The sequence below is a fragment of the Conger conger genome, chromosome 9, assembly GCF_963514075.1.
Source record: "Conger conger chromosome 9, fConCon1.1, whole genome shotgun sequence".
Taxonomy (NCBI): domain Eukaryota; kingdom Metazoa; phylum Chordata; class Actinopteri; order Anguilliformes; family Congridae; genus Conger; species Conger conger.
This window is the reverse complement of record NC_083768.1, coordinates 14124573-14134035: the sequence shown is the minus strand read 5'-3', so window position 1 is coordinate 14134035 and position 9463 is coordinate 14124573.

Sequence of the window (9463 nt, the reverse complement as noted above, 5' to 3'; positions counted from 1 at the left end):
ATCCGATTTGCAGTCAACCGTCTACCTTAATCCATGTGAAGGCAGCGTGACTGCTTTGTTGTGTTATACTACTTTACATATCCCAGGTGCTGGGGGCCAGGGATTGAAAGTGGAATCTGTGAGTAAGCATGACTGTGTGTGTGTTTGGGGAGTCACTGTACAGGTAAGGCTTGGTCAGAGAATGCACACACAGTAAGGAGGCTTGTGTCTGTCTCTCACACAGAGCTGTCTGTTATCTCACTGAACAGAGTGAGTCAGCAGCCAGACACGGGTGTGGGTGAGTACAGTTCCCAGCATCAGACAGTCGTGAAAAAGGGTGGACATGTTGTTTTTTTTCTACTGAGAAATCAGCTCTGATAGTGAGAGAAAATGACAAATGGGTGTCACTTCATGTGACTTTGGCCGTATTAGTCGTCTCTTGGAACATAATGCAATAACTCCAGGCTAAGCAAATAGATGCAAATGAATAAAATACAGGATTTCTGTTGCTTAATGGCAGGGGTCCCCAAATGTAGTCCTGGATAGCCGCAGGGCCTGCTGGTTTTTGTTGCTATTCAGCAGTTCATTTTCAGCAGTTAGTCACACAGTTACCTCATCGAATTCCCTGTGGCTTAATCGGTTGCTGAATTAAAAAACTGATTCTGTGACTGACCTGGGCCAGGTGCTAGAGACCCCTAATAAATACAATGGGTCGTTTTTATTCACCATAAATGGTGTTTACTGAGGAAAGAGATTTCCTGAGATCAGGGCCATATCTATAAAGTATTTAAGAGCAGAAGTGCTGACAAGGTCTCCCTCTGTCACACCCTAACCTAACCTCCATTATGACTCCCAAACTGATCCTAGATAGACACTATTACCCTGACACACTTTAGAAATACAAGCAGTGATTATCAGATACACTTCTGTCCTGGTGTTAGCATTGTCAGATAATCTCACCCCATCTGCACTACCCCTACAGACTTGGAATCGTGACAATATTTTTGAGATGCAGGTACCCCCCCCACCCACACACACACACACCCACCATTCCACAGTCCCACAGGGTGGAGCATAGCACTCAGTGGGTTGGGAACTCAGGTTGTATCCTGGCCAGCAACCAACACCCAGCTTTGGAATCTTGCTGCTAAGAAAACACAGTCCCTGCCACTCAGACCCTGCCATCTCCATGGAAACACATTTGAAAACAAACCGACAGTCAGTGATCTACCTGCCTACGAGACAGCACAGACCTGAGTGTGAGAACAGTGACCTCATTGCCTCACTGATACTAACATAGTGATATGTGGTACAAATATTCTCTCACAGTATTTTTTTTAACACAATAGTTCTTCCTCCTTCTAGATTTCCTTGTAGAAATATTTCACCTAGACGACATTACATACCTTTTTGCATTTTGTGTTCCTTTGGCAGTGGAGTTGACATGGCCTGCACACATAGCTGTGGGATCTATTTCTTAACGCAATGTTTTAATAAAATGAAAAATGAAAAAAAACAAAATTTTTCTATTCTTACATATTTGGACAGAAATAACTACTACACAATGCTACACTACACAATTGTGTGTGTGTGTGTTTGTGTATTATTATAAAATGTCGCTCCTGTTTCCTTGCATTTTCTGTTTTCTGCCTTTGTTTCGTGTCTCTTGTCCTTGTGCACTTTCCATAACCCTTTGCTCACCTGTGTCTCATTACCTGTTTCTCTGCACTCACGCCTGTTCGTCATTTCAGTTAATTTGTCAGTGCATTTATACCCGTCAGATTGTTATGTGTCACGACCATACTCTCCAGTGGTTTTCTGCCTGCCTGTTCTGCATACTGACCCTGTTCTGCATACTGACCCTGTTTGTGTACCACAACTTCTTTTAGATCTGCCTTGTGTTTTGTTTCTGGGCTTCCTGCTTTCAGACTTTGCTTACCCTCTTGAATTACAGTTCTCAGATCGTGTTTTGTACTGTTGCCTGTTTGCACTGCCTTCCCGTGTTTGGACATTTGCCTGTTTTTACAACTGCAAACTTTGTTATCCATATTGTTCCTGATTGCTGATATTCGACCATTGCCTCTTTGTACCATGAGCTGTACAATAAAGCTTTGCCAAGTTCTGGGTTGCGATTGGTTCTTTTGTTATTCAGCCTGTCAATTATGTTCACACAAAGGATCCTGTATTTTGTAATTATTTATATAACACTGAACATTTTATTGTGTTTTAAGCATTGTATGCAAAGAAGGAAAAACCTCATCACTCATGTGGATATTAGCATAAATAAACAGTACCTGTTCTGTCCATTATCACCTGATATGGCTCAATTGGCCATGAAATCTCAGGAAAAGGCAACGCTCCCAATCTTAACAGAGTGCACCACGCCCGAGACACACCCAGGCAGAAGTGCATTGTGAATGAGGTTTGGTAATATATGTTGGCACTATAAACAGTGACAGAGGTACAGGATGGAACATGTTGCCCTGTGATCTCACATAGACATGACTAAGTGCCACCATTGGACAGCTTTGCAAGACATGTAGCAGCAAAGAGGCTTTCCTCATAGATTATCGCAACAGGAGGGAGCATGTATAATGACAGCCCCCTCTGTATTGGGAGGAAATATGGTTTAAAGATTTTTAGAAGCTGTGGCTGGGATGTTTTTATTTCTCTTTGTGCTTCTGGCATGTCTTATTTGACAGTTACATTATGCCAAACAGGTCAGTATGGCTAATTTGCCCTGAAGGGCCCCTCATTCCCAGTACTGGAGGGCCACAGTGTCTGCAAGGCTACTCAACCCCGGTACTGCAGGGTCAAAGTGCTATTTTTTCTGGCAAATGAAGCGTGTGATTGAACTGTTCTCTGTTGAACTGTGCTTGGATGTATGTTCCAGGCTGCACTTCAAAGACAACCCCTTCAGCATGTTCCCTAATAGAAATTAACATATTGTGGAGAGCTAGTTTTTATTGGCTTTGGTTTGGCTTGACACTCTCAAGCAGAGGCATTGTATTGTTGTTTTTATTGGCTGTTGTTGTATTCTAGCTGCCAACAGTGGTATGCTAGTTTGAATGTTGATTGTACTCTTCAATGGTTCTGAATTTCTGTATGTTTACACTAGGACTCGCAACTGTACTGTCCTCTCAGGTCTACTTTTGCACTTGTTCTTGTGATTGATTTGCACTTTGTTGTACGTCGCTCTGGATAAGAGCGTCTGCTAAATACCACGTAATGTAATGTAATGTAATGTAACGTAATGTAATGTAATGTAATGTAACGTAACGTAACGTAACGTAACGTAACGTAACGTAATGTAACGTAACGTAACGTAACGTAACGTAACGTAATGTAACGTAACGTAACGTAATGTAATGTAACGTAACGTAACGTAACGTAATGTAATGTAATGTAATGAGGCAAAGACAGGTAAAGGTTGTTCTACCAAACAAACATTATTTTGAAATCTTTAGGCAGATTCATTGTTCAGTGAAACTATAAAATGAGCAAAGCACGTCTTAATAATAATAATAATAATAATAATAATAATAATAATAATAATAATAATCGTGTGTTTGTAAAACTTCATTTTAATGAATGATGGAATAAACTCCAGGTTCTCAGGACAGATATGAGTTCAAAGAGTACTACAATATCAGGTGCGGTACATGTGTACTGTTTGTATGCCGAGGCGGGATTATAGAAGTATAAATAGTGTATTGTATATCACATTTGCCCTGTGAGTAAGCAGGAGGTGTGCCGTTTAGCATAACGGTTCGGTAATGGGGCTTGTAGAGACAACGGGTTTGATTCTCAGGTGGGGCACTACTGAAATACCCTAAAGCAAGGTAGTTGCAGTTGAATTGTTGGCTGTATAAAATAATTTATTTTCTTTGCGTTTTTTGCATAAGGCTAAGTGCTTGAAATGTAAATGATTCATTCACTTTTCTGATTTGCATTTCTGAACCACAAAAAAAACCCACTTAATTTTATTTTTATTGATAAATGTAGCCAAGTAATTATACAGTAACTCCGGAATATGGCAATGTGTCTACTTGTGTGGGCTGTGGTGTAATAATTAAACAACAGGCAGACAGGACTACTGAGAGATCATGACAAGACAAGACATGAGCTGGACTTTGACCCCTCAAAAGGAAAGAAAAAACTGGAAAAAAACAACAGTCCTGGAGGGCCATGGCGTCTGCAGGTTTAACTCCAGTCCTGGAGGGCCATGGCATCTGCAGGTTTAACCCCAGTCCTGGAGGGCCACAGTGTCTGCAGGTTTAGCTCCATTCCTGGAGGGCCACAGTGTCTGCAGGTTTAACTCCATTCCTGGAGGGCCACAGTGTCTGCAGGTTTAACTCCAGTCCTGGAGGGCCACAGCGTGTTTTCAAGGCTTAAACTTGAGGGAAACCACAAAACCCTACAGACATTGTTGCCCCCCAGGACTGGAGTTTGAGGTCGCTGTTCTGCAGTCTGTTTCTTTTTTAATTCACCCAAAGCACCTCTGCGTGTAACCGGTTTGGGCACGCTGCTCCGAGCACCCAGCTCGGATTTCGGACATGACTGACAGGTGGAGCGGCACGCCCGATTCCATCCGCCCACCGCTAAAAAGATAGCAGAAAGACGCGTCCCGGCTGGCACACCCTGACGTCAACAGGCAAAGACGCTTCTCCTAGTCTTCACCCGCTTCAGTCACGCCAGAAAAGAGGCGCACAATTACAGTAATCGCTCAGCTTTGTCACCAGACTCCCGTCTCCCTCCTCCGTTTCGGCCGCGGTCCGGCCTGCCGCGACTTGTTGGGCGTGATTCAGCGGTGGCAGGAATTAGCGGGGGTGCGGGTGTGTGCGTGGGCATGTGTGCGCAGGATCCAGAGAGTGTGTGGGTCCCCACCCTGGCACCCTGTAGGATCCGGAGTTTCGCACCGATCCTGGTCCGGCTCTTCCTGCAAGCCCGGAATCGGGGGCTTCACCTCGACACTCTAAAGTCGCATCTTCCTGTCCTGCACCTGATCTCTAGGTCATGGAGCAGTGAAACCAGTGTAGCTGTAATCTCACCAGACCAGTCGGTATTCATCTTAGATCCGTGAAGTAATGCAGGTAGTAAGTGGTAAATGGATACTCTGCGTAGGTTGCTGTGAATGAGAGTGTCTGCTAAATGCCTGTAATGCAATGTAATGTCATGTACTGGACGTAAGGCAGGCAGGACAGTCACTGAGAGGCTTCAGATGGGGTGTGGGGGCTGAACCACTTTGCCCTGCTTGACCCACATGTCATTCAGGGCCAGTCAAGATCCAAACCACAATGCCCCAGTCAGACTATGTAGCAATGGTGTGTAGAATGGCAGCAATCTGCAAACTTTTAACGTTGGCATGCAAATGGTGTGAGGATAAATCTTCTTTTGGATTAAACTAAATTAGCTGGGGTTTTTTTTGTGTAATACATGATGAAAGCAGAAAACTCTAAACACAAACCCCCTCTTGCTGCTCTCACTGAGAGGGGATGGTGAGTGCCAATCTGAAAAATATCATCTCAGTGTGATATTTCTAAATGCATTCAGAATAGATTTGATTCCCCAGTTTGGTGACATCAGGATAACAGAATGCATTTTCAATTCTCCAGTGTGGTTGGTGACTCTATATGACTTTGGCACATTCGCCATTACATTCTGCTCGGAAATGTATTCATCGGTACAAACAGATTTCCCACAATGCCATGCAGTAACGTGAGGAAGCTATGGCATTCAACCTGTTTGGAACTATTGTGGTGCAGCAGTCATTGAATAGAGGAGTGGTGTGACATTGGCAAGTATGTGTAAGCACAATATTATTTAAATTGATCCATTTCATCACTTCACTTGTTTTAGCTGATGAGCTCATCTGGTCATCAATATCATTCCTATAAAGAAGGCTCAACAACATCGTGTCCACTTTCCATGTTGTCTGAAGCCAATCTGTGTAGGCCTAGTGTCATATGGCAGTTGCTCTTTCTCTTTTAATGTACGTTGTAATTACCTTTCATCCCGTATTTTCTTTTTAAATAGCTGGCAGGGACAACCAGTACCGATTATTGCTGTCCCATCACTTGCCTCACGCGAATTCCACGGGGGGCAAGCTAGCACACGCGTCCCCAGCCGCTACACTTCCCGCTGTAATCCGTCGCCTGACTGCATCATTAACGAGCCTGAGATCTATACAGCTGTTGAAGGCCATTCATACGGATTCCCAATTGCACGGGGAAATAGCTACAAATACACATCATCCAGCTAACAAAACTGTACAGCGTTCGACGCTGTTACTGGAATATTGACTCCAGGAGGCGAAAAGCTGCCAGGGAAATCGGGTTAATTTAAATGTCGCCTGTGTAAGAGATTGTGACCTTCAAAAACTCCGCAAATAAAATGGAAGTGTTTAGTCAAGCAAAATGTTATGGAAAAAGTGGAGGCAAACCAGACGTTCCATTCTCGTGCCCAACGCAGTAAATTTGCAATAAAGTATGCCCTAAAAGGAAGCTGATTGTATTCTCTTGACGTCTTAAATTATGCATTTATACTGTAACTTATCCTGCGAAGAGGCTGGGTGGGGCAGATTAATCGGTTGATAAATAATTGTTATGATTCAAACAGAAAAGGAGCGCAGAATAACGATTTAATCTATTCAGAAACCATTCTGATTAAAACCATGTTTGGCCTACATTATTAAACTATATATAGACATATATTATTCACATTTGGTTGGATATTTAAGTTAATTTAAGTACATTTTACAGAGATTGGTCTTGTGTGCCCTTAACCAAGCAGTGTCAACCCAGTTATCTACCTGTTATGATGATGAGTCTTAATAATAATAATAATAATAATAATAATAATAATAATAATACAATGATAATAATAATGCCATAGTAAGAATAATGATGATAATACTAATAATAATCATAATTTAATTCCTTTTTTTGCGGAAGTTGGGGGTGGTTCTTTTGTCAAAGCATAAGGTAACCAGAGTTTAACATTCCAGAACATAGCTTTGTAATGTACTCTGAAGTATGCATGCAAAACAGTATGAGATGGAAGAATTCACACACAGAAGAAGTGCACAAGCAGCCTGTTTATGGCCTACGGTATAAAAAAAGTACATTGACAGTAGCCTACTTACCTGAAAGTTGTCATAAAATTTAGCATATGCATGAACTTAGCATAGCAATTTGCAAACAGGAAACACAGCAGTCTAGACCACAAAGGTACCAATCAACAGAAACAGCTGGGCTGACTCTTTTAAACCCCCAACCTTTCCTTGACCTGCAGAGTGTGGGTGGCCCCTCCCCCCTCAACCCCCCCCCCCCCCCCCCCACACAAACAAAAAAATGGGCAGGGCAGCTGTAGAGAAATGTGACACCTTCATCCAAACAGCAGACATGTACATGGGGAAACTACGGGATCTGTGAGAGAACGGAGATTAATGAGGATTAATTAAAATTGAATATTTTACACTGTTTTATGCCCCAAACGCTTGTTTGTTTGGGGCATAGTTAAATATTATGTTCAAAAAGTATTATAAATTTGAATACACCCTGAGCGTATAAATATAAAATAAAATACAATTTTAATCTATAAACCATTGATACACATCCTCACAACAATAAACCAATTGCTTAATGCTATTGAATGACACCGCTTTTCATTCCAAATAGATTTATCAACAACACAGGCAGCTGCTGAAAGGGAATGGGAAATCATTCAAACTGACAAATAACACATCTGGTGATTCAATATCTCCACCCAGCCAGTGGAAACCAAGGTTTTGTTTGTAAAGGTCTAATCTGTAAATCTGTAAATCCCCTTTGGCAGATCATTGTGGTATATGTTCACACCAGCCAGTTTTGGTAAAAGCATTAAGCAAGTGGTCCAAGAAAAGAACCATGTACTCATCCAAGAAGGTATAACACAACCCATATCCTGTTCTTCTTTTCTTTAGAAATAACAAAAACATAGACTCTGCTTTGTGAGATTTGCATTCTCTCTCCCTCTCATTACTCACTACCCCTCTCTCTCTCTCTCCATCCCTCTCTCTAAACAGGAAAACGCCCATCGGGAGACGCACACAGGAGCGGCAGGGCACTGATTATCTGTGTAGACAGACAGGTCACAGCGTGCATCTAGGTATGGTTCCTTTAATGAAAAGCAGGGAGGGAGTGGCAGTTAGGCGGGGGGGAATTGAGTGGAGGGGGTGGAGAAGGGGGTGTCAGTGGGTGGGACATAGGACAGACCAGCTTTCAAGTCCCAGGTCCCAACAGCTGTCAGGGGCTCTCCAGGCAAATCACCCCTGTATGTACACTCACTGGGCTCTTTATTAGGTATTTATTAGGCTTATGTTTTACACTTATTGGTCTTCTGCTGCTGTAGCCTAGATCTTCGTGTGTCCTGAGATGCTCTTCTGCATACCACTGCATACCGCGGTTATTTGTGCTACTGTCACCTTCCTGTCAGTTTCAACCAGTCTGGCCCTTCTCCAACATGTTTTTGCCCACAGAACTGCTGCTCAATGGATGTTTTTTGTTTTTCGCACCATTCTCTGTAAACTCTAGAGAAAGATACTCAAACCACCCTGTCTGGCATCAACAACCATTCCAAGGTCAACGTCACTTAGATCACATTTCACAACTAAATGTATAAAAGCATGCAGATGTGGTCAAGAGGTTCTGCTGTTTTCCAGACCAAATGTCAGAATGGGGAAGAAATGTGATCTAGTTACAAGCTGGTCTACTGGTCTACCTAATAAAGTGATGTTTCCAAACACAAATACCACACTGGGAAATACACAGATAATGTATACATTTGTTTTGTTTCCAAAGGTTAAACAATGCTGGAAGATATGAAAAAGAGATTAGCAGAGAAAGTGACGATTGAACAGCAAATGAAACAACGGTAATTTATTTTGCACAGTAAAACTCAAATTTTAATGCACTTCTCAATACAGTACATTTATTTGTCAGAAACGCTACACAGTGAAGAGGATACATATACAAATCGAACAGAGACATGACAGCCGGAGGTAGTATTGTCTTGGCACACCCATAATGCATATAATAAATCAATGCAGAATACCTGAACTGAACATGAAAGCGATACCAAATGCATCCCTACACACACACACACACACACACACACACACACACATGCACACACATACACACACACAACCTAATTAACTTGCACAATGTGGTAGCTCTTTTATAATTAATTTAAAATTAAAATGATCTCTTTATTCAGGTGGTTATTGCCCAAAGCCATTCAGGTGCTTCTCTCACCCAACAATACAATAAAGAGAACCCAAACTCAATAATCCTCAAAGTATGTATTCCAGAAAATTAATACAATTGAAATGCAAATGTATGTTTATATACCGCTACATTGTACATCACTTATCTGCATTTTTATGTTTGAAAGGTGATTCATGAATAATCCGCAATGCCCAGAGGCAAATATTTTTTTTGTT